Source organism: Centruroides sculpturatus, unplaced genomic scaffold, assembly GCF_000671375.1.
Source record: "Centruroides sculpturatus isolate CEXI.00-Female unplaced genomic scaffold, Cexi_2.0 scaffold64, whole genome shotgun sequence".
Lineage (NCBI taxonomy): Eukaryota > Metazoa > Arthropoda > Arachnida > Scorpiones > Buthidae > Centruroides > Centruroides sculpturatus.
The window spans coordinates 527,589-554,907 of record NW_019384335.1 but is presented as its reverse complement, the minus strand read 5'-3'; the positions used below and the strand labels follow the sequence as shown (position 1 = coordinate 554,907).

Below are 27,319 nucleotides of genomic sequence, written 5' to 3'. Positions count from 1 at the left end.
ATATAATATATTTTAGAATATATTATATAATATTTTTATATATATACATTTTTATTATATTAAAATTTAATAATTTATTATTTATTGATTTGTTCATGAAAATAAACAGAGACTCTCGAGTTTTGAATAATGTATTATTATCAATTGAAATGCTTTATCTCAACTTTAGTTTCAATAATTCATTTTTCGAATATGTTTGAATTAAGAAACGAAATGACATAAAACAAGAATTCGACAAAAGTCAAATGGCCTTAGAAAATATCAAGAAATGTCAGAGAAAAATAATATATTTTAGAAGTTAAAAATATCATTTTACAAATAGAAAAAAATACAGTTTTGTCTGACATTACTTCCAATTTATTTATAATTCAACAAACAATAAAGGTTTCCTGAAGATAATGTCCTATATTATTTATACTGTATATTGTAATTCCAGAATGCCATTGTGAAGGTCCAAAACCCTTTTGGTTTAGAACAGTATCACCCCGCTAATAAACCTCGTGATTAGGTGAAAAGGGAAAAGGGGGACCTTCTGCGGTCGATGACCGAGACGATCTCCTCGAAAAAAATCGTTAGTATATCAATAAAAGAAATCTCCTCCATTTGTTTAACGGTAATTCTATAGACGTTAATATCAACAAGACTGAAATAAGAGATGTTTCTTACCCCCTCGTTGGTTGCACGTGACACGTGGTTACAGCACTAAATCGCCTCGTTCGTAGTCAAACGCGACGTTTAATATAAACAATATATTTAATTTACAGTTTACAGAAATTATTGTTTACAGAAATTATTGTCAGCTGAATTTTAATTTAAGGATGAGAGCCGTCGAACCTATAGAAATTTATATTATAAAATCATATCTTCTAGACACTGATATCAATAAATTAAACACACTTCTCTGCGACAGCGGTCCGTACTAGCTAGATCCCGACATCAACACACGAACAGGAGTGCGTATAAATCATTAATGATGTCATAGTTCTCACCCCCTCAAAAATAGTATAAAGAGGGCTTGGACGCAGTCCACAGGGCAGACACCTCAGAGCAGACATCGACTGCCACATCTACTGACCCATACCTCCACCCTATCCGTCGCTATCTCGCCATAACTACCGTGACGATCCAGGAACGTTTTTACCAACGACCCATATTACGGATCGGGAACTTAGAGGTATTTTTTTAGATATCTGTTTGTATACTCTCTCTCTGAGAAGTCTCTCTCCGAGAGGTCTCTCTCTCTCGTCTCTTAATTTAATTTAGAGAATAGAAATTAGATGTTCCATATGAAAGACGAATCATTATCGCAACATAGAATAAAATTTTTGTAACTCTTCACTTTCGCCTTTGATATGTACAATTTTATAGTTGTTTATTAAATGTGTTATTCTTGTTCAACCTGTGTATTCATTTGGGAACCTGTCAATTTACCAATTAACCTCCCCACTCATTTTATTTTGCCCTCCTATAAAGCCATCCTCTGACAGAGCCGCCGGTAAGTGGGGACAACTAACCCCCTCGGTTCTCACACCATCATCATTATCATTTTTATCTACATAACATATAGGGGAGATCGGGGCAAGATCGGCATGTTAGGCTTTACTTAAATTTTGTGTAATAAATACTGCTGTAAACTAAAAAAAAAGCTTTGCATATTGTCTATTGGAATGTTACCTTACTATAGAACTGGTTAAAATCAGTTTGGAAATAAAAATAATTAAAATAATTACAACTTTACAAGAAGAGAGAAATTGACGAAGTTGCCCCGGGTATAGGGGCAAGATCGGCAACTTCTCTCTTTTTGTAAAGTTGTAATTATTTTAATTATTTTTATTAAAGTTGCCCCTGGTATAGGGGCAACAGTAATGGGGCAAGATAGGCACGTATATAAAATTATGTTATTAACAATGTATAAGTTGGAATTCACTATTAAAACAAAGAAATACAAATCCAACACCCATTTAATATTATTACAACGAAATGCAAGTTCAAAGACATATATACATGAATAACAAATGCAAACATGTTTTCATTTATCATCTGTTTGATTTTTATCCTTTGCTTCTAATGTGGCTTTATGTTGCCGATCTTACCCCGCTAGTCATGATTTCGAAACATTAAGTACAACCCTGAGAACAGAATGCCAAGCCACGATCTGGCCACGTGAATAAGTTGAAGTTACATCCTTCTAACAGGAAAAGTAACTTTCGTTATCATGGAATTATAACAAAACCTGCCAATTCAATATAAATGGAAAAAAAATATTATATGGAATTGAACGAAAATGAAAATTTGCTTGATAATTCAACTACGCTTGTTGGAGAACAATAAAAACACTACACTCAACAAGCCACCAATAAAACTCAACTGCCTAACCTATAACCAAAGTCTCCTTTTAATTTGTTTTTTAAAAAAATCGCTTGACAAACTTGCCCCGCATGCCGAAGTTGCCCCGATCTCCCCTAAATATATTTATTAAATTACATAAATTACATATTTTATTTTAAACTACATTTCAGTAGTTTAAAATAGTATAAAATAATTCTGTTTTGTTGATCTATTACTTTCCTGGCAGTTATATACAACAAAGGGAAAGTATGGCGATCAGTCAAAAAATATCCTCCTAAGATTTTTACATTTTTGTACTCGGGGACCTAGTAACGTCGAAAAATGCAAAACAGTTTTAGAGATTTTTTTCCGTACATAATGATGTATTGTGTGTGGGGGGAGGATTTTTTGTACCCAATTTCAAGCTTAATAACTACTGTGCCTTTTGTCAAAAATCTCTGAAACTTTGCAGACATGTTTAGATTTTAGAGAAAAATGTTGGTAGAACTTTTCAGGAAAATTGGACTATTGTTTCAAGAGATATGGTCCAACTCCAATTGATATCTCCCGATTTAATCAAGAAGTATAAAGGCAATGGTAGCAATTAGTAAAGATAAAAAAATAAGAAATGCCAGAAAAAACTGGCAAGAACATTGCCAGTTTTTTGTTTTAAATTTCGGAAATATATCTTTTAAATATAACACTAGCAGATATATCTCAATATAAAGTTAAAACTTTACTTCAAGCAGAAAAATATATATTTGAAGTAATAAATATGCAATATATTTTTTAAGTATATGAATTAAATGCATATGATTTGTAATATTAATTTTCAGAAATGTGTTTTCGTTTAAAATGTATGAATTTATTAGTTAATATAATAACTTAAAAGACGAACGGTACATTAACCATAAAAAAGTGTTAATTCAAATAAATATTTACAAATAATCATGCAGGGATTTCCTTTAAAAACGATTAAATAAAACAGAAAAATTTAATGTTTATTTATGAATGATATCAAGTTACTATTGTTAAACAGTTTTTTGTAGTTTATTATTGTAGTTATAAATAACTACAATAATAAATATGGCGATAATTAAAAGTAACCGGGTGATACTATTTCGCCATTAACTGATCATGTTTGAAGTATTATTATGAAATGATTTTAGATGAAAATTGTTTCAAAACATATCCGAAATGAACGAGCAATTATTTATTGTGGCATGCGACAATTCCAGGCTGCAATTTTTAATCATATTTTTAATTTACTTCATTTAAAATATATGTTCTCCACCTCAAATTAGTACTGTAGTGTCTTTTCCCTGTATATCACACTTTTCCTTTAACGATTGAGTAGTGCCGGTCATTCATTAACTACTTTTAGGAGGAAAATTTGAATTAAAATAACATGACTTTCGGTTTGCATCGAAAATTCGTATATAGTTAGTTGAGGCCTTCTGCCCCTAAGCTTTCCAAATCTGGTCTCGATTTTCATCTAACTCAGTTCTCGAAGTTAATAAAGGACGAACTGACAGACGACCGGCAGTGAAAATCTGTAGGTCTGCAATTTGAAAATTGCAGCCCAATCATAAAAGAGAGTATTAATATACATATGTTCATAGATATTCGATGTTATAAATATTAGAGAATCACCATTAAACTCTTATTTATGTATGTCTTATTAGATTACTTATTAGTAGAAAAAATTAAATAAATTGAAAATTTACAAATAACTTAACAAATAAATAATTAAATTAAAAAGATTATAAATAATGTAACTTTAATTTAAATTAAATTATTGAAATTTTCTTTTATTTTTTATTTTTAAATACGAATCACTTTAGAATATTTAGATAACTTTTCGTTTTTGGCTATCATCATCAATTTCCATTAAATGCATTAAAAAAATTAATTTATCCCCACTTTTTGCACAACCAGACGAAAGAATTGAAAAATTTACAGACACTAATAGATGTTCAGTATTGATTTTGAAACGCTGCTAAAAACCAAAATAAAAAAAGAATAGGAATTGTGTCATTGTGAAGAGTATAAAGTCAATAAGATAAAAAATGAACAGTGTTCAAGGAAAAGAGTATCCAATAATAATTACAAAAGAAATATTATCGAAGAAAAAAGTAACTGGATCTTTTGCAAGTAAGTATTATTGGCTTAAGTAAAACTTAAATGTGACTTGGCATTGCAATCACTTATTTTTGATAGTGGTTTCGTTTTCTTTAGTACGAATAAATTCTTCCAAAGAACGTCAGAAAAAAAAATTAAAATTTCGAAAGATATAGTTTAATAACAAAGATGACTCAGTGTAAAAGTGCTAGTTAAACAATATAAATTTAATTAAAAAATAATAGATGACTAACAAACAGTGCTGGTTTTCTTGTATGTGGTAATTAATGATGGAAGAATATTGATGTATATATGTAATTTAACCATAAAAATCAACAGAAAATGTAAAGAAACAAGTAAAAAAATCCCCGAAGAAATCATTGATTTTAATGTCAACCCTTGTAACAGAAAACAGATAACAGAAAACGTACATCAGATTATATTATTAGACAACATCGACCATAACCATTACTCACTATAAGCGAGTTGTTGTTTATATAAATAAGTTAAAACATCTTGAAAGTAAAATAAAGATCTATATAATGTTTACTTTCGAAACAATATCTTTTTAAAAAATTAAAAAGTTTTAATTATAGATTTTGAAAATATAGAATTTAAGATACGTGACTGTGATTGATAATCTACAATTGCTGTATATAATATGAAAAATAAATTAGAAATTAGGCTTTCGGTGATCATAAATTATAGTGGTAACTTTTTATTCAATATTAAAAATAAGCTTAAAGTAAAAACATTGTAAAAGCAAAGAAGTTGTTGTTAGGTTTGCCATTAAATCAACTGCCAATCTATTTCTGAAATCTTCGATTAGAAAGTATTTCAGAAAGATGAAAGCTATATATCTTGAGAATGGGGGTTTAATGTGAGAATTACTTAAAATAACTCGTGAATTGCAGATAAATAAGAACTTGGCACTCTCTACGTAAAGCATGAAAATGTTCTCTTCATTCCACATCGTGCCAGAATTTCCAAAAGAAATCTTTTGATCACCATGAGAAATGAAATTTAAAGACTGTAGCATTTTCTTATTCATTTCGTCAACACTTGATAAACATTCTTATTTATTAAGATTTTCTTTAGATAAATTTTTATATCGTTTATTGGGCTGCAATTTAAAAACAAAATTTACACCTATAAATTTTCTCTGTCGGCTGTCTGTCTGCATTTCTTTAATCTCGAGAACAGTGTTAGATAGATGAAAGCCGATACCAAAAATGGAAAGCTTAGGTGCAGGAGCCCCGAGTAACTATATACGAACTTCCGGTCTAGACCGTCACCTCGTTTCAATTGAAAAATTTTACCCAGAATGGAGTTACATAGATGACTGGCAAAACTCTGTTATTATCAGAAAAAGTATGATGTACAGGGGCAAGCTACTACTAATTTGAGATCGAAAGCTTATATTTTAAATTAGACAGATTAAAAATATGATTAAAAATTGTAGCTCGACATTTCACAATAAAAGAAACTTTATCATTAAAAAACAAAAAATATATATATATAAGTAGTCATAGATTTTACTATTTAATGTGATAAATAATCTTCATGATAACAAAGGTTTAACAATTCTTTAATCAGTGTTTTGTGCCGAAAAATAAAAATCAAGCAAAAAGTTTCTTAAAAATAAATAGAGATAGAAACTATTGCATGGATTGTAACTTGCATGGAGGAATTCAAACGAACGGGAATAAGCATTATTAACGATTGAGTGAATGTGTCTTGTATGCTAAAATCAAAGCTGAAAAACAGTTTCAGTTTGAAAAAAAATGAAAAAAAAAAAAAAATAATACAACATACATTATCTGGAATTAATAAACTGCACAAGAACGTTATCACTTTTGACTCACAAAATCTTTTGAAATAAAGATTTAGCAAAAGTATAAATAACTTGTCTTATAGAACTTTAATAATCTCATTCTTAAAATTAAATTCACAGTCTCTTTTGTTGTAAGTCAGTACATAGAAGCACTCCAATTAAACGATACCACATAGCAAACAGAGACAGAAAGAAAAATTTCACAAAATCAACATAAACATTTATCTTCATTATTTATTGTTATTTTCTTCAGATTAAACAGAAAATAAGTTAAGTTTGTTACCAAGAAAAGTAATTAATACAGTTAGTAAAAACATTTTAATAACTATACACATTTTTATTGATTTCTTTCCTGAAAAATATTATAAGCTTTCATTTAAATATTGTATCAAATATTAGTGTAATAAAGCTAGGTTATTATAGGTGAAACACCTCTCATACGAAATTGTTTATTATATTTAATATACTGTATAAAGAAAAATAATTGTGACATCGTCAAAATGCTAAGTTACAATTTTAATCATTTTTTAAATTAAGTTAAAATATATGCTCGCGATCTCAAATTAGTAGTATCTTTCTCCTGTATATTATACTTTTCCTGATAGCAACACAATCTCTGGTCATCTATATAACTCCGTTTAGGGAAAAATTTTTTGAATTCAAATCACGTAACTTCCATTCTAGAGCGGAAGTTCGTGTACAATTGATCGGGGCCTCCTGCCCCTACGCTTTCCATATCTCCTCTTGAATTTAATCTATCTCATACCATTCTCGAGATTAATTAAGGGCAGACAGACAGAAAGACAAACAGACTGATGACTGGAAATTTATAGGTCTATACTTTTTTCAAATTGCAGCTTAATCATATATTAATATGTTTTAATTTAAATGTTACTGCGTGTGTTAAATGCGCGTCTAACATTTCTCGGGCTTTTGAGGGATTGGTGAGGTTGGTATGGGAGGGTAATAGAAAGAATGGTCTTAATAAGTAAAATATATATTTCTTGACCCGAGTATTTACAATAATAACACTTCAAAACAAAAATATTGCCCAGGGTAAAGTGAAGAAGACGTGGTATTTAGGGGTGTTTGGAGAATTGGAACCCACAGTATTTTTCCTCGTATTTCGAAGAATAATCTCGCCAATTTGGAAGGGACTATATTGAACGGTATAATACTCTTTACCTACAAGCAGCATACATAATAAATTAAAAGAGGATGAGCTTTAGGAATGGTTGGGGACCGTCACATTGTTTTTCATACGTGTCAAATACATATGCCAAATTTAGTGAGGATACGTTAAACCGTACTCTTTGCCTAACAAACACATACAGTATTATCTAAATTAAAGCAATAATATAAATGACACGGTTAATGGCAAGAAGAAAGTCCATTCCGATAATTAAAAACAATAAATAAAATGATTATTTTCCATAATATAAATTGGCTTTTTCAAGTTCAACTAGCGTAAACATGTTAAGGATTTATAACTAGCTTCAAATATATTAATTAAAGATGGATCTGAATTGCAATATCAAAGAAATGAAGAATGATGTCCCAACAGAACAGAACATGAAAAATCATGAGAATCTCTATTTTTATTGTGCGCCATCCAATAGACTTTTATAATTATTTTCGTCAATCATCTCCACATTAATATGAAGCCAATATTTTATAAAATGGGTAAACTTTAATTAAAGTTGAGTACTTTTTAAGGAAGAGATCGTAGTAACAAATAAAAAATTTTCTTCTATATTCAGCAGTGAGTTGTGTAGAAGCTGTAAGAGAATTACTAATTTGACGTTATAAATAGAAACTTGTCCTTTATCTTTGTTTTAAAAGCAGTTTCCTTCAATATAACTCAAATAAATCTTTAATAAATTTCTATATTTTTTAAAATATAAGCTCTATATTATTATTATTATTATACATTAATAACTTTTCCCTAACCACTTTGAATATTTTTTCATAAACATCAATGTTTTAACTATTTTAAGAATTGAATATGTATTGTTCTTTAATCATTAAAAAAATAAACAACATAAATAAGATATTATTAAAGTAAAAAATATTAACAAATTATTAAAATTCAATTTAAAAAATCTTTATCTTAAATTTTATAAAAAGGTTATAAGATATAATCACTTAAAATTATAATAATTTATAAGATTAAATAAACAAATTAAATTAAAAATAATCAAAATAATTGATTGCAAATTATAAAATTGCAAATTATTATATACAAAATTAAGAATATAAAACAATTTATAAATTTTTTTTAACTTTCTAATTAAAATTTAATATCTTTCGGAATTAAATAACTCAATATATAATTTTAAATGAATATAATCTTAACCTTTCTAATTAACGTTAGATGAGGATAATTAGTGATAATGAAAGCTGATTAAGTTCTTCAACAATACGTCATTACAGTTATGTACTTTTAAACTTTAACGTTATCTATTATTAAGTTGTTTTGTAAGATGAAGTCAATAATAATGAAAACATTTCTGGCACCATTAAATATGTCTAAGAAAATTATAACAAATTAAACTTTTAAACTTTAAAATAATTACCGAGCAATGTAAAATTTATATATAAAAAAATAATTATTTGATGTTCACTAGACAAGATAACAGCGATAATTATAGTAATACATCAAACAGTAATTTTTTCAGTTAAAAAAATTGATGAGATGAAGAAAGTTTATTAATCCAAAAGGAAATTTTTTACTTTCCTTTTTTATTCTTAAGCAGGTTTTTAAATTCGAAATTCTATTGGGAAATAGCATTTTTCGATCTCAACTAACTTGCTATTAAGAGAATCTTTTTTCTCTTAGGCCTCAGGACAAAACATTATTTTGAAATATATGAAGTATCCTTCAACAGAGTGAAAACGTAAGTTCCACTTCAACCCTGCTTAAATTTGAAACGACGAAAAACAAAAATTCATTTTTTATGTTATTTCATTAATAATTCTAACACATCTAAACCCAATAATTCTATAGAAAATGTTAAAAAGATTTACGCTTACATTAACGTCTAACTAGACCTGAGAGGATTCAAAATAAACAAGCGATAATGGCACTACTTAAGTAAAGTAAAAATATAAAAAATTAAAATAAGTGCTTTAAAATTTAAAGTAAATTTTTCAAAATTCACAGAGTAAAATATCAAATCTACTGATATAAGTTTATTTATTAATGAAGCTCTTTAAATAATGTGAAAATTGCTAATGATTCAGTCAAAAGGATAAATAATTCATTACTAATTTTTGTAATTTTGTAATAGTCAAGTAGTTTATTAGCATACTGAATAGTGTTTACAATAAACTTCTGGGATACGATTGCTGGCCTGTAGTTAATATAGGTAAGTAGTCGTGGACGAGTTAATTTACTAAAATATAAGTTAAGAGCAAATAATATAATATAGTTCATTAATATTTTAAAATAAAGCTCAGAAGTAAAACTTCTTATAAGATGCATCATATTTATTAGGCATTACTTTTGTTGGAATATAAATCTTTTAACAATAAATATTTTTTAAATAAATGTAAAGAAAACAATTATTTATATTTAATACGTGCTTTAAAGCTCTAACTTTTTTTTTCAATTTTCTTCTTAATTATATACTAAATTTAATTACTTTTATTTAGTTTTCTTTCTGTTAATAGTCTGTAGCCAAACAGATTAGCACTTTTTCCTTAATTCTGTGCATTGTTAACTTAGTGTGGGCCATTAACGAGTACATAAAAGTAAATTCGCTTACTACAGCTAAGTAACGCGCAAGCTTATCTTGCTACTAATATAAACACAAAATTAATGAGTATTGCCATCAAATTAAGAATTAAATATTAAAATATATTTATTGTTTTCAAAATTATTATAAATATTACAAAACCCAAAAAATTTATTTTTTTTTATTGTCATTAAAGGGTATTTAGAACATTTTTCTAAGCATTGTGATAAAATTCATGATATAAATATTAAAAATTCTATAATAATACATGTCAAATCTATAAATTATTTACTTGAAAACGGATTAAAAGATCAATGTGATATTTTATTTTAACAAAGAAATATATTTAACATCGAATTTTATGATAATTTTACTAAATTACCACATGCGTATTATTTAAATAATTATTCAAACGGCCGTAGATAATTATTTGAAAACAACAATAATTAACAATGTGTTAATTAACCAACAATTTAATGCATGAATAATTTTATTTGTTAATTCTATTCATTTTATGTAGCCTAAATTTTTTAACACTATTTCCAATAGTTCAATAATTATTTTAGTTTTAATTAGTTTGTTTTATTATTAATAGATTTAAAATTTCATGCTCAAAATACCAAATTTAATTACAAAATTAAAATACAAAATTTAATACCGTTAAATTCATATTTGAATTATTATTTTGTAGAAATAAGAGTATTTTAATTACACTTTGTTATATAACGCGCATTTTATATTTTAAGGAGAAGATAAATTATAAAATTTTATCATTTTTCAATTCATTTAGAACTATAACAATCACTTAAAGTAAGATTTGAACAATTAAATTTCTAATTTAAGCTTCTATTACGTAATAATTTCTTATTGTCCATTGCACGTGTGCTTGATTATAACAGTTGATATAAGAGGAGTTTTCACATTGATAATAATAGTGGGACTTAAATGGAAGGAATTAAACTGTCATTGAATTGAAGTCGAAATACAGTACAAACCTTCTGGTGAAGTCTGACATGCTCTGAATTGCCATTTTCTCATCCATATTAAGAATTACAACGCTATAGAATAATAAATTTACTCGTATATTTTCTTTATTGACAGTAGAGTGTCTGTAATCCGACATATATCGGATCAGCATTACAACAGATTGTGGGATTATTGGATTTCGTATGTATTGTACGTACTGGACAGTAAAAATGCACTTGGTTTACGGGTTAGTTTATCGTATTAATCACAGTTGTGACTGTTTTGTCAACTGCAATAAACAACTATCGTGTGACAGTATACACGTGCATCCGCCTTTCTCTGTCACATACAACAACAATGGATAATACGAAAATTTCATGTGCGCGGCGCTGCGGAGTGTCGGATTACTGGGTGTGTCGGAATGCCGCGTGACAGACTATAGAGACTCTACTGTATATATATGTAATGAGTAATTATTTATTGTAAAATCGTTATAATGATGGGCTGCGTAGAAAATATATTTGAATTGAAATAACGTGACTTCCAATCGAAAACGGAAGTTCGTACATAATTAGTCGGAGTCTACTGGCCCTAGCCTTTCTACATCTGGTTTCGGCATTCATCTAACACCGTTCTCGTGATTAAAAAAGACAGACTGACAGACGAACTGCAGTAAGAATTTGTAGGTTTACAATTCTTGAAAATTTCAGCCCAAAAACATGTGTTGCATTTTGTGAATAGCCACAATTTCTAATAAGTGTGATTTATGAATAATCAATACGAGAGTGGAGTGAGTATTCACATATAATACATTAATTAAACTTTCATCAATATCAATTTTATATTTGTTTTTACAATTATATCGGAAGTATTATACAATTTTTTATAAATATTCTTATGGGTGCTTATTGATTTGAGAAACAATAAAAGTAGTTATGCAAGAATAACAATTGTTTTTCATTTAACAGCATTACTCCTTTTTATTCAAATGTTATTAAATGAGATAGTTAATTGCTGATTATAGACATTATTTTTAAATTATTTATTTAGTAGATTTGAATATAAATTTACTTCAAAATAAATTTTTAATAAAAAAATTATCACAAAAACATCGAAGAAAGTAAAATCAGAAGGGACAGTTTTCAAGCCTGATATGTTACTGGGGAAAATGGAAATTTCTGATGGAGTTTTCGCTGTAAACACGCCATTGAATGACAGCAAAGAAACCTTTTCTAGGGGAATTTGATTTCTTTCGTGGAGTAAACCCCCGGGCACCACCTTGGATTCAACGTTAAGGAAAAAAAACACTTTTTGCCGTATTTCAAAGCGCATGTTTATTTTACCAATTCAAACAATAAATAATGCTTAATTAAAAACCATCTTTTTATTTAAGATATTTGTAAATTAATCAAATCAATTTATTTAGATGTGAGTAATGTGATAATAATTTTAAATTTCAGTTAATGTAAAGTATTGGCCTTTTAGCAGAGAGGAAACAAACGAAGCGCGACCTTGTTAATTGAACCCACGTGCGGTCAGGTAATATACCACTTGTAAGGTGTTGACTTGTAAACAGAGGGAAAACAAAGGAAGCGCCGACTTTGTCAATTGGAACCACCTGTGGTCAGACGATAGACCATTTGCCATATGGTAAACTACTAAAAAAACACGTAAACAAGTGATGGGCGTTACTGTAAGCTTGACTCCCATCGGATAACAGCGGACCTAGGTTAAAGCTGTTCGGGCAAGAAAGGTTTGTGATTGGTCGGAAGTCCCCGTCCAAAAAANCTCCAATTGAGATAAAAATTTTAATTTTATATATTAATTTAAAAGCTTTCCATTTGATATAACATAAAAATTATAGAATGTGTAAATAATTGCTGAATAAATTAGTGAAATTACTGTAAAATTGCTGAAGAAAGTTTTGTAATTAATTTTCAAAGAAATTTATAACAAATGTAGAAGAAAACTAATAAAATCAATATGGCTTTTATGAAAATATTGTATGTAAAGTAATTGTAAAGTATTGGCTTTTTAGCAGAGAAAGAACAAACGAAGCGAAACCTTGTCAATTGGACCCACGTGCGGTCGGGTAATATACCACTTGTAAGGTATTGACTTGTAAACAGAGGGAAAACAAAGGAAGCGCCGACTTTGTCAATTGGACCCACCTGTGGTCAGACGATAGACCATTTGCCATATGGTAAACTACTAAAAATACACGTAAACAAGTGATGGACGTTACTATAAACTTGACTCCCATCGGATAACAGCGGACCTAGGTTAAAGCTGTTCGGGCAAGAAAGGTTTGTGATTGATCGGAAGTCCCGTCCAAAAAACTCTTAAATTGCAGGGCGAACGGGAGAGGGAAAGAAACTGGTAACACAGTAGTCTCAGGCACTTCAGAAGCCCGCAGAGCTTAGAGAGAGTATTCTTCTCTGGTAACTATCTCAGGGACGGGTAAGTGCGGAGTTGGGAAAGAACTTCACAATATCTTCACTGTTGATTTGAATATACATAACATATAATTTTATTAAGCACAAAATACTCAAAGATTTTCATAATTTATCTAAATTTCTCTTCAAATATTTATAGTTTGAAACCCTTCCTGTTATTCTATACGTTTTTTCTGATTAGGATTCAATTTTCAAATTTTAGGTCTATAAATTTCGTCCGTTCTTCCTTAATGATACAGATGAAAATCGAAACCAGATAGGAAAAGCTGAGGGCCAATGCCCCTATTAACTATATAAGAACTTCCGGTTTAATCCGAAAGTCACATGACTTTTTAAATTAAAAATTGCAGCCGTCATTGTGACGACGTTACAATATTTATATTTTAAGGAGAAGATAAATTATAAAATTTTATCATTTTTCAATTCATTTAGAACTATAACAATCACTTAAAGTAAGATTTGAACAATTAAATTTCTAATTTAAGCTTCTATTACGTAATAATTTCTTATTGTCCATTGCACGTGTGCTTGATTATAACAGTTGATATAAGAGGAGTTTTCACATTGATAATAATAGTGGGACTTAAATGGAAGGAATTAAACTGTCATTGAATTGAAGTCGAAATACAGTACAAACCTTCTGGTGAAGTCTGACATGCTCTGAATTGCCATTTTCTCATCCATATTAAGAATTACAACGCTATAGAATAATAAATTTACTCGTATATTTTCTTTATTGACAGTAGAGTGTCTGTAATCCGACATATATCGGATCAGCATTACAACAGATTGTGGGATTATTGGATTTCGTATGTATTGTACGTACTGGACAGTAAAAATGCACTTGGTTTACGGGTTAGTTTATCGTATTAATCACAGTTGTGACTGTTTTGTCAACTGCAATAAACAACTATCGTGTGACAGTATACACGTGCATCCGCCTTTCTCTGTCACATACAACAACAATGGATAATACGAAAATTTCATGTGCGCGGCGCTGCGGAGTGTCGGATTACTGGGTGTGTCGGAATGCCGCGTGACAGACTATAGAGACTCTACTGTATATATATGTAATGAGTAATTATTTATTGTAAAATCGTTATAATGATGGGCTGCGTAGAAAATATATTTGAATTGAAATAACGTGACTTCCAATCGAAAACGGAAGTTCGTACATAATTAGTCGGAGTCTACTGGCCCTAGCCTTTCTACATCTGGTTTCGGCATTCATCTAACACCGTTCTCGTGATTAAAAAAGACAGACTGACAGACGAACTGCAGTAAGAATTTGTAGGTTTACAATTCTTGAAAATTTCAGCCCAAAAACATGTGTTGCATTCTGTGAATAGCCACAATTTCTAATAAGTGTGATTTATGAATAATCAATACGAGAGTGGAGTGAGTATTCACATATAATATATTAATTAAACTTTCATCAATATCAATTTTATATTTGTTTTTACAATTATATCGGAAGTATTATACAATTTTTTATAAATATTCTTATGGGTGCTTATTGATTTGAGAAACAATAAAAGTAGTTATGCAAGAATAACAATTGTTTTTCATTTAACAGCATTACTCCTTTTTATTCAAATGTTATTAAATGAGATAGTTAATTGCTGATTATAGACATTATTTTTAAATTATTTATTTAGTAGATTTGAATATAAATTTACTTCAAAATAAATTTTTAATAAAAAAATTATCACAAAAACATCGAAGAAAGTAAAATCAGAAGGGACAGTTTTCAAGCCTGATATGTTACTGGGNAAACAAAGTACATTTTAGGAATTTATTTACATACTATAATTATAAAATTAATTGTTTTATATAACTCGTTATATGACAAACATATTAAACATTATATTTACATAGTGTTTAGTATTTTTCAATATGGCAACATGCTTTTTTTATTATATATTAATTCTTTAATATATTTAATTAAATGTATTAAAAATTTCAATATTAATTGAATATAGCAATTTCCATGATAACAATGTAACAAAATATAGTTTTTCTGTTATTAATTACATTAACATGCTTCTTATATATTTATAAATCATTTTTAAAAATAAAATTATAAACATAAAGATATAAATTTATATATTATGAGTGAAAACATAAATTAACGATAAAGTATTTATATATTAATAAAAATATATTTAATACATTTACTACTGCAAAAAATAAAAATAATTAAATAAATCTGCGATAAATTTCTGTATAATTCAGTTGGGAATCACTGGTGAAAAACTATAGAAGTTTATATTATTTGCTTCTTACATACAGAATTGATATCAATGGTGTATTTATGTATATAATTTGAATTGAAAGCAGATTTATAAAATAAATAAATTTGAGAAAAATTCAACGTTTTATAAAGGAATTTCTCATAGAGTAAGCCACTAATAATAATTGTTTAAAAAGCATTAGGGGATAAAAATTAACAATATATGACGTTTATGTTTATTTTAAATGTAAATATTCTATTGCTTAATTAGTTTAGATTATAAATAACTCTCACTAAAATTCGCATTTTCTTTGTTGAATTCATTCATAAAATATACATAAATGCTTTTAGGAAAGTTATCTCTTGATAATATTTCAATAAAATATTAATACATGGTATAACTTCAAACAATTTCTAACAGCGATTTCATTATTTTTTTTAATAATTAACTATATTAAAACAATTTTAAATATATATTAAAAAATTAGTTTTATCACTCAATTTAAAAATTTGAGTTTATTTCGTTATATTTAATTATATTGTATTGAATACAAATTTCCTTGCTGCATGTATTAGGAAAAAGTAATTATTATTATTTAGAATATGTAACATTTTAAGCAAATAAAATAATTTTATCCCATTTACGTCACGTTTAATGACTAAAAAGAGAATAAAAAAAGAATATTTTTAGAAGAAAGTTAATAAATCTAACTACTGATACTAAACGCATTTATTGATATCAAAACACCTGTTTATAAATAATTTATTTGTATGTAAACAATAAAATACCATTAAATGTGTTTCCTTGATATTAATACAGAATTAAAAACAATTTTCAGTGTAAATTAACTAATTACACGATAACGACTTTAAAAAAAAGCTACTTTGAGTTTATGAATTTATCTATTATGTAGCCATTATGCATCCTAATCATCGTAAAATGTTACCAAATCCATTTAACGTTTTTCTTAAAACATAGCAAAGGGGTAGATTATTTTTATCTAGAACGATATACTAATAGATCCTTCATCGTGTTTATACAATAAAATATGCCATTAAACAGTATAAATATTTGTTTTATCGTTGTAATAATGATTTAATTACGTAAAACAACCTTTAAAAAATTGAAAAGTATTCATTATTTCTTTAATGTTTTATTCAGTTTTTTAAAGGAAGTCTCAAAAAATTAGTTGATCAAGTAATTTTAATTTAATATATATTTTTTTTATATTATAATTAAATAATTACTAACTTTACTAATTACTTTATTTAAAAAATTTGTGAAAATCAATAACGTTGAATGTTATCTTTAACATCATATTTGAAAAATTAGATTAAGCAATTATGCAGGAATGAATTTGTTTATCATTAATCATTTTATATGTTATATGATATTTAATTTAAAATAGTTAGAGCTTCGAACAAGATTTAATTAACTAAGAAGCTTCTATACATTTATTGCAGAACTCACTCCAATCTTATATCTGTAGTACGGTAATGGGTGTGATTTTATGTTGTTAAATTCGAGATAAACTAATATTACATCAGACTGTCAGCAATCAGTAACATTTAGTTGTTAGTTTGGAATTAGTAATTGGTGAGGATAAGCTTAGGCAAACAATGTAATGTTTTCACTTTGAATTCGTGTGTTGAATCCGGAAATGAAGGTGTTTAAAGAGGACACCTCGGTTTTTGATGTGAATTTAAATTAAATTCAATTAGAATAAAATATATTTAAACTGAATTAAATTACACGGATAATGTACAGAATATTTAATAACGTTTCTTTAATTAATTTAATCAGCTTTAATGAGTAAAAGTGATTTTTCGCGGAAATAAATTTAATAAAATTTTCTTGAAAATATTTTCTAAATTTATGTTTGAAGTTTTCAGTATTTAAAAAATAGTTTGCTTTAAAATATTATTATTTTTTTATTCGTTCTTTTACGCAAAAACATCACAGTTGTTGTAATTTACAAACAAAAGAAAGATAAATAGTGAAATTATAATTTAAAATAAATTTTTGGAAAAAAATTTAATTTAAAGTGGAAAAAAGTCGTGCCTACTGAGAAAAGATACAATCTGCATATTTTCGTGCAATTACAAGGGAAAGCTTTCACAAAAAAAGAAAAAAACAAAAAAATGTAAGACATATTTTGTTCGGCAAATCCATTCTGTTTCAATATTTTTGTTTTTTAAAATATAGATTCACTACAGAACATAAATATCCCATATGCTGAATCGATAATATATATATATATATATATATATCAATATCATGAAAAATGTTTATTTTTGTTCGAAAATAATTTAGAAATGCACTTCTTATAAGTTATTTACAGAATGTTTACCTTAATAAGTTTTATTTTATTCTTTATTGTTTCAAGCACAATCACATAAATTAAGAACAATTAAAGTATCCAATTAAAATTTTTCTAATTATACAATTCTTATTAGCATATTAAATATTATTTAAGAAACATACTATTTACATAATACATAACGCTCTAAACTTATAATATTTAAATATATCTTCTAAGATTATAAGCTTCAATATCTTTATAATGTTTTTATGTGATTTTTCTTACTTCACGTTACAGGCGAAACTTATCACATCTTTGTTTTTCCACATGATATCGTTATATGTATTTAGTGTTTCTAGTAGTGTTTTCTCTCTTAGTATGCAAATGTAAACTATCTTAGGGTGTTATTATTTCTTCGTTTTACATGTACTTTCTATTTAATGGTCTTTTTGCTTCCACTTACTTATATCATGTGTTCTATACGTCTTCTTTATGTCTTTGTTCCTTTTGTCTAATCTCACGATTCAGACATTTTTTCTTCAATGCATACTTTCCTAATCTTATCTGCATCTTATCACGGTGTGAAAGTGGACAGGTGATGCCTGCGAAATATATAAACAGGGCCTACTAGTATATGGAGAATGCGCAGAGGACGTCAAGAGAACGAGACAACAGCCCACCAACAATATTAAATCAGATTACTGGAAATAGTTTTTCCAGTGACTGAAAAATAATTAGTGTTACAAGATACTAAACAGAAAAAAAAAAGGAAACAGAGACTCTGAATTCAAATCCTGTGAGTCGTATAATTCCACTTATTTTAGTTAATAGATCTAAAGAGATCTATTCAACTAAAACAAATGTGAATTATCGACTGAAACCAGTCGAATTATCAACTAAAACAAGTGTGACATATATGCAAGTTGGAGAGATCTGTTCAGATCTATCCAACTTGCATATGATATTTCACACCTTTATAAGGTCTTCATCATATAAAGGTTTGTCATATCATATACAAGTTCAAAACAAAGTTAACAAGACAAAATAAGCCGAATTATTCTTCATGGAGTAAACGTTATTATACAAATTTTTCGTACGCTTTAAGTGCTATTTTAAAGGATGGAACACAATAAAACAGTAGTCTCAAACCGAAATAAATCAGAGTGACTTATACTGTTAGAGAAATCTCTTGGCTATATATTCTATTGCATCATTAATAAGATATTTTAAATGTTTTATCAAGCTTTCTCTAGAATACATTAATTTATTTCTTCTTATTTTTTATTTAAATTATCATAAATCAATCTTTATCTAACTCAAGTTTTATAAATATGGCGTAACATCCCACAAAAATTTTTGATAGTTTAATTATAAGTCATCGTTATCATTTAATCATGTTTGCAATTGACAGGAAGTTCTGCAGCGCGTAAAAATATCCATTCCTTTGTCATATAATTTTATATGAAGTAGAAAAAAAGTTACAAAAATTTGTAATTTTTGAAGTAATTTTTTTTCCACCGATAATGAATTTGATTTCATAATTAATTAAACTTGTAATCAATCTAAGTGCCAGAAGCATTGTAAATTTTATGTTTTGTTGGTATCAGCTTATAATGTAAGCAGCTAACAAATTGAATTACATGTTTAAATCACTTATTATTTATTATGTTTACAGTAAATACTTTATATCCTGGAGAAAAAAGATAGATTCTTTTTATTATTTTAAATTTATGAGTGTGCTTAATAAAGCAAAGCTTATAACATTGAGTATATATATATATATACATATTTATAAAATAAAACTTAATATTAATATATTATTAAATTATTCTTTCAAACAGAGATTCTCTTAATAATTATATGGACCTAAATATAGCAAATTTCATTAAATTCGATTCTGTTAAATTGAAGCGCGTTATCATTGACCTGCAGATGTCATTATAATGTATCATACAGTACATCAGCAGTTTAACAAATAATAACTTTTCTTTTTATAACTACAGATAACACAGTAAACTTTCTGTCCTATAACTTCTATTCGCTTCTCCTTTATCTTATTTATAAAATTTAAATATATAACAATTATTAAATGAATTAAGTGTTTACACACAAATCAATTCAATAATTTTATTAAACATTTCAAAACAAATCTTCGTAATTACCTAAAGTAATTCTTTCATTTAATTAATCTTAATTAACTGTGATAAAATATGTAGGCAATTAATTTGTCAAAGTGCAATGTCCCTAATAAAGATAAACTCTAAGACACTACTACTACTTTAGCAAGAGTTTTAATAATTAGATTCATGATTGAATCTAATTACTAAAGCTCTTAATATTGTGAAATTTGTAAAATAATACATAGGAAATTTTATTTAATATCATGTATTTTATTTCTCATTTTTAAAAATTTTGTTTTGAACAGGAACGGATGAAATTGGAGGTGATCACTCCTGAGATTTATTTTATTTGTAGCACGAGCTTTTATCATCAGCATGTTTTCGGATTCATTGAGCTGCAATTTCAAACAATTGTAGCCCTATAAATCCCCACTGTCATTTGTCTGTCTGTTTGTCCTAACTTAATATCGAGAAGTATGACAGAAAAATAAACTCGAGACCACACATGAAAACCGTATGAGAAGGAAACCTCCGATTAACTATATATGACCTTTTGGTCTAGAGTGAAACTCACGTTATTTCATCTCAGAAATTTTCCCTAGACGGAGTTATATAGATGACCGGCATGACTGTGTTGTTATCAGGAAAAATATGATGTACAGAGGCAAGACACTACTAATTTACGATCGAGAGCTTATATTTTAAATTAAATAGATTAAGAATATGATTTAAAATTTTCCGTAATAAAATAAACACAAATTTTTAAAACAATTTTTATCGCTTCAATTTTTGCGCTTATTAAAAAATAAAAGATACACAGGTTAAGATTCCAGTAATAATTTGAAAATATAATTAATAGTTTTTATTTTCTTGTACGAATCAAAAATACTAACCATTGTCACTGCTGGTTACGAAGAGTTGAAAATTTATATTTAAACTTATATCTTAAACTGTACAAAAATCTACAAAAATCGATATTATTACTATTGAAAACAATTACATAAAGATTAAAATATAATATACATAAAGGTTCTACATAAAAATTAATACTCGTATACAGTAAACCCAGCTAACACGGACTAATAGAGGTGTCGGTTTTCGTAGAGGGATGTTCTAGAACACGGATGTACAATACAGTAATTTATTACGATCAAATCTACACAGAAGCTTTACTGAGCTGAGATTATACTGTTGAATTTACTACTATAAGAAATGACCTCAAAAAATTTCATGACAGTAAAGTATAAAGTATACAGCAATGTATTGTATATTCTTTAGCAACTTACCAACTACAATAGTATAATGCAAGATAAACAGCAAAAATTTAGTGATATAGAAAACATTCATTAGTTATAATTACTTGTTAATTCCAATTTTCCTATTGTCAAGACATTTTAAAATATTATTACGAAAAACAAATCTGTGGGAGTTAGCGTGAGTATACTTAATATATATTACAAACAGAATTAAATTAATTAAAATGAAATGTTATTCTAGAAAAATATTTTCTAATTTATGTCAATATATTTAAGATGAAAAATTGCTAGAATTTATTACATTTAGATTTAAAAAATTATACTTAAAAGTTTCATCATTATCGTAATAACTACATCCATCTTGAAAGCATAAATTTGCATATAGAATAGTTTCAATTCTTTTTTCGTGACTTGTTCTGTAACAATTTGTAAATTGCTTTCTTTAACTTGTTGTATTCCTCATCCATCATTACAGATATTCTAATTGATCTTAAATAAAAATACAAATTAATGCTAATTGATTTAACGTCATATTTTATCGAATAAGCAACAAATTTTACTCTTAAGGATGATAATTATTTTCATATTTATGTAAAATTTGTTATCAATGTTGCCATTATTTTGAAGTGCTTACAATAAATTAAAGAAAAACAATTTATTTTAAATAAAATTAAAATTTTGTAAAATTACTTTTATCTTACAAGTGTTAGAAGTCATTTGTAAAACAAACAACATATTTGTATTTTAATAAAAATGAAGAAGAGAGAGATTTCAGTTTATTTATTGATGTAAAATGCTTTTGTATAGATCTACCTTATTATTATTTCGTAATTTGCTACTTATTTCGATTGTTAATGTTGTTAAATTTTTGCAAATTAATTCAAAATATTTCTGGGAATTTTTAAAATATAAACTTTTTGACAAGCACACAGTGAATAATTTATTCCATGCAATTTTTTCCCTGTCTTTTCTTTCTCCTCGTTTATTCTACATATTTTTATCATGGGAATTCATAAGCATTTCACCATGTTAATATAATATTTAGAAGCTCAATTCCTGCGAGAAAAATGTTTTTTTTTTTAAATAAATATTCAGTCTTATAAAATTCAATAATTTAATGCTTTGCATACGTCTACTTACAATAAATAAAAAATCAAGTCTCGCAGGAGGAAAAAATTAATGTGATTTATTGAAAAAAATTACTTTTGAAAATAGTAAGTCTAATGTTTTGCTTTTGTTATATTATTATTGAATAATATTATAGATATAATTTATTTTACTTTATAGCTTTTGTTTGAATTAAGAAAAAAGTATTATTTTATTTCACAGATTATCAAATTTTTAATATATATGTTACCACTAAAGCTCGAAATTCGTTAATGTGTACATTTCCTAGCCAATCTGCAGATTAACTAGGGTGATCCGTTAAAGTTGCTAAAATTGTTCTATTTCTTAAATTACCTAGGTAATGTGCAGATTATCTAGGTAGTCTGCAAATTACCTACTACGCACTGGGTAAAGTGAAAATAAGATTTTTGCTGGAACAACAGCAACGTTTCTGTACGCTTAAATTAACATAATGTTCTTTATTTAATTTTCGATATCTAAAGAATCAAGTTAATACAATCAAACAATCAACAAATTAATTGATAGAATCAACCATCAATTAAAAAGCATACAAAAAATCAAACGGTTTAAAATATTAATACAATTAGGGAAATTATTATACAGTATAGATAACCACCTATGGAATTTTGGGACGTTGAGTATCTATATAAACTGAGGGGACCGAGACGACTTCAACGATACCCTACTTTTGAACCGGAGATGAAAAATAATAAAGTTATCATACTTTTTCATGATATAATTGTGCAGTTAATGTTACCTATGGTGAGTAAAATGGCTGTTCTTTTCTGATTCCAGCAAACAGAAGAAAGGAAACAGTGGGGACGCACGTTCTAACCTAACCTAACGTATTCTAATAAATTACCATAATTATTACTAACCAAATTATTAGAATAGGTTAGATTAGGTTTGAACGGGCGTCCCCACTGTTTCCTTTCTTCTCTTTGCTGGAATCAGAGACGAGCCGCCATTTTACTCACCATAGGTAACATTATCCAATTGTGCTTACTTATTAGTGCAGTCTAAAGATTAATGACACTTTGAATTTCATAGCAATTGGTTTTCGCGACAAGCACACCTATTTGTGGTACATTTATTTGTGGCAAAGATCTTATTTTCACTTCACCGAGTAATGTGCGGATTACCTAGATACTCTGCACATTATCTAGGTAATTTGAGAAATGGAACANTTCACTTCTTCTATCTTAAACGTTCATTATCAAAATTGAAGAAAGTACCGAAGAAAATTATCATTCACAAATTCATTTGCCTTCATAGGGTATTATAGGCTAAATATGTTTAAATCACGGATAAAATATGATCTTCATTTAAAATGCCATGTAAATAATTGATGTTAATCAATTGTCATGAGTCTTATGGATAAAAATTCCGCATTTTAAATGATTTATTTTAAGTTTTCAATATAACTTTTGGCCTTAAAATGCTTAAATGTAAATGATCAATTATGTATGAAATTCAAATTTTAGGGCTATAATTTAGTTTTTAAATTATTGGCCTAAAATTTGATAAATTCAGATGCATTTGTTATTCAGATTATCGATTAAAAAAAAGGAATATCGAAGAACATATTTATTGTTCTCTTATTTATAGCGTTAATTATCATTTTCCCTCTAGAGACATTCCCATAGACATAAATTTATTTATTTTAAATGTTGTTGCTTTATTTTCATATTTAATTTTCACTACAACTTTTAAATCAGACTTTCATATAGTTATACATTTCGCATTAAGTATACAATGATTGTATTTCTGTAATGTAAATTATTTATCGAAATTTCTTTAGTATTTTTCACATTCAATGGCAATAATCTGATTTATTTATCCACGTCCATGCATAATCTGCATCTTTATTCTGTTTTTGTATCAAGTTTGGACACAAGTTTCTATAACTGTGAGTTGTCTGCCAATGATACTGCATACAAGAGAAGGCATTTCCTTTCATTTCCAATTCCACTCCATTCTTGTTTCCAGTTAAACTAGAACTTTTCTACACACGCACACACACATACGAGGTATAAACTTATACATTGAATACCTTTGTTTTGATCCCCGTTGGGAAACTATTCCGACATAAATTGATTACACTCATATTGAAGAAAGCTGCATTATGAGATTGTATGCCTTACTTTCATTTACTTCGACTTAATAAATTACACGCTTAATAACTTCAATTATACATCTATCATTGCTTATTGCGGAACAATTATGAGAAAATTTTAGTTAAATGCTCTAATTTTTCTTTATATTTTTGCCTCCAAATTCCGTTAGTAGCTCTCAATCGCGTCAGAGAACACGGGCATTGTCACTTTGATATATTCGTGTATTTCGAAAACTAAGTCATGGATCCCCATTTTGTATTACCTTTTGGGATTCTTCATTAAAATTAAAGGAAAATGCCAAAGTGTAATGAAGATCGATCGATCAAATTTTGAAAAAAAAGTATAATTATGTAAGCCACATAAAAGAGACTTTGTTAATATTTGGCCTGAATAATTATACAATTGAAACGAGCAATTGTTTTTTGTGACATTGCCACAATGCTCTCAACTTTAGTAGTCTTACCCCTGTACATCATACTTTTCCTGCTAACGATAATGTCATGCTGGTGATCTATCTAACTCCGTTCAGGAAAAATTTTCAACTGAAATAACACGACTTCCTCAGAAAATTGGAAGTTCGTATACAGGTGATCTGATCCTCCCTCCCCTACAATTTTCATATATTGATATATTCATGTCATTTATCTATCTAACACCTTTCTCAGTGGGAATTTATATTTATATAAATACTTTTCATTGTTATGAGTAACTGTGTTTCATGGGAACCAATTTTATAATTTCTCATATAGAACATATTTATTAATTCTATTTTAAAGTTTTAAAAAGTATAAATTTATTTCAGTAAACCATCATATACATAATTATTAATTCAACAATATTTTGACTACCTAACAACTAATATAAATATTAAATTTGAATAGAAAGTTTTATCATAAAAAATGAAATTTCCAAAAAATTATAATAAATAATTCAGTTTGTATATTATGCAGATTAAGACTATTCATAATTATTAAAAATTTATGACGTTATTTGATTATTCTTATAGTTTTTCGGTATATGCAAATGAAATATACTGGGTATTATTTTATATTTTCTTTTTTCCTTTAAATGTAATTTAAATATTTAAATACAATAAATCAAAATAGAAAAATTTATAAGCTAAGTAAGGTCAACGAATTCATTGAATTACAAAAATATATTTTCATAGAATATATTTAAAATTATAAAAGTTCTTTTTAAATTTCTGATCAGAAATTTTAGATATTTTTATAAAATTACCAGAAAGTCAGACTTTTTACAACGAGTTTCAATGTAAATTTCGTTAAACTTACTGAATACACAAGTACTGGTGTACCTGACAGGAGCACCTGTTCATGTATATTTGCCAGATATTCTGGTACATGTATACCTGCCTTAAGAAGTATTGTAAAATCCATGAAATTTATGATTCTTGATTAATCAGAAATCTGCAAACAGTTCGAAGAAGTATCAGAATTTTCTAATCAAAATTTTAGAAGTAGAAGGATAATGAAAGAATATAATAAAATATAAAATTTTATTATAATATTTTTCTTTAATTTCGTTTATTTTAAATATTTTTATTTGTCTTTAAAAACTGTTTATTTAAAATAAATATTTTTTCTAATGTTTATAGTCAAAGATGTTCTTAAGAAATGTTTGCCTTAAAGCTTCGTAATTGTAAATTAAATAAATAAATAAATAATTAAATCATTGTAAGAATAAATTAATGGATCTTTATCATAATACTTTTTTTTAAATAATATAAAATCATTTTTAAGTCGAAGCATAAATATAGAATGAAAAATTATAAATATTAATTTGAATTAATATGTAAAATTAATACATGCATATGCTTCTTTATTATTACACGTTAGCTGGAGTGATTAGTTATTAAAATATGTAAAAAAATTTTTACGATTATCATGGCTATTGAATAAAAAATTATTCAGATATCTTCATTAAAAATTAGTAAAGTAGATCCAGTGTTTTGTTGTTTATTTTGAAATAAACTTTTAATCAATTATTAATATAATAGAATTAAAATAAAAAAATAGCGAATGAATTAATCATTATTTGATCAAATGGCTTTTATGACTTCGTTTATATTAGTCTTTCAATGAGCATATCGTTTATAAAAGTGTTAAAATGACGATTTCAAAAAAGATTTAGAAAATCATTTTGATTACTGAATAAAGTCAATTTTCGTGAAATAGTAGTAAATTGTAAGTATAAACTTTCGATATATTGATTAATTAGCTATTTCTGAAGAATGTCTACACATCGAAAGGAATTTACTGTACAAGCCTTAAGTTTTAAAACTATTTTAAAGTTAAAAGTAACAGACTTTCGCCTATTGTGCGCCACATACTTAAAATCTTAACTAACTACATTTATAACTTATTTAAATTTATAAATTATTCAATTTAGTTCAAGTAGAATTAATTTCTATTTTAGAATTTCATTAATTATTCTTATTCGTTGATTACATTTAACTAAAAGATTGAAAAATGATTAGTGGTCTCTGAGTGAAACTAAGAATCTTCCCTGAAATTTATGTTTGAATTGAAGATTCCAGAATTTCATGGAAAGTAAATTCTGGTAATATACTTTGTGCGGGTCCGAAACAATATTTTTTCTCACATAACTAGACCAGGTCTTTGAACTTTCTTTTTAATAGGCAGCAGAGTATTGTAGTAATTGCAAATGTCATACGGTTAGGATTATTAACAGAGCTTCAT

At 27.0% G+C, this 27,319-nt stretch overlaps 1 protein-coding gene across 2 annotated transcripts in view; it reads right to left on the bottom strand.

Annotated features, from left to right (window-relative positions):
- The window catches only part of LOC111631544 (probable G-protein coupled receptor No18), a 91,978-nt gene that overhangs the window by 31,745 nt on the left and 32,914 nt on the right, over nucleotides 1-27,319 (bottom strand). Inside the window, exon 1 of one of the 2 annotated variants that reach the window (XM_023375811.1) lies at nucleotides 21,656-21,727. The exons of the other annotated variant lie outside the window; for it this stretch is intronic. The gene's annotated coding sequence lies outside the window, so the exon portion shown is untranslated. Of the gene's footprint in view, nucleotides 1-21,655; nucleotides 21,728-27,319 lie in introns of those variants that run through there. 2 annotated transcript variants of the gene reach the window in all.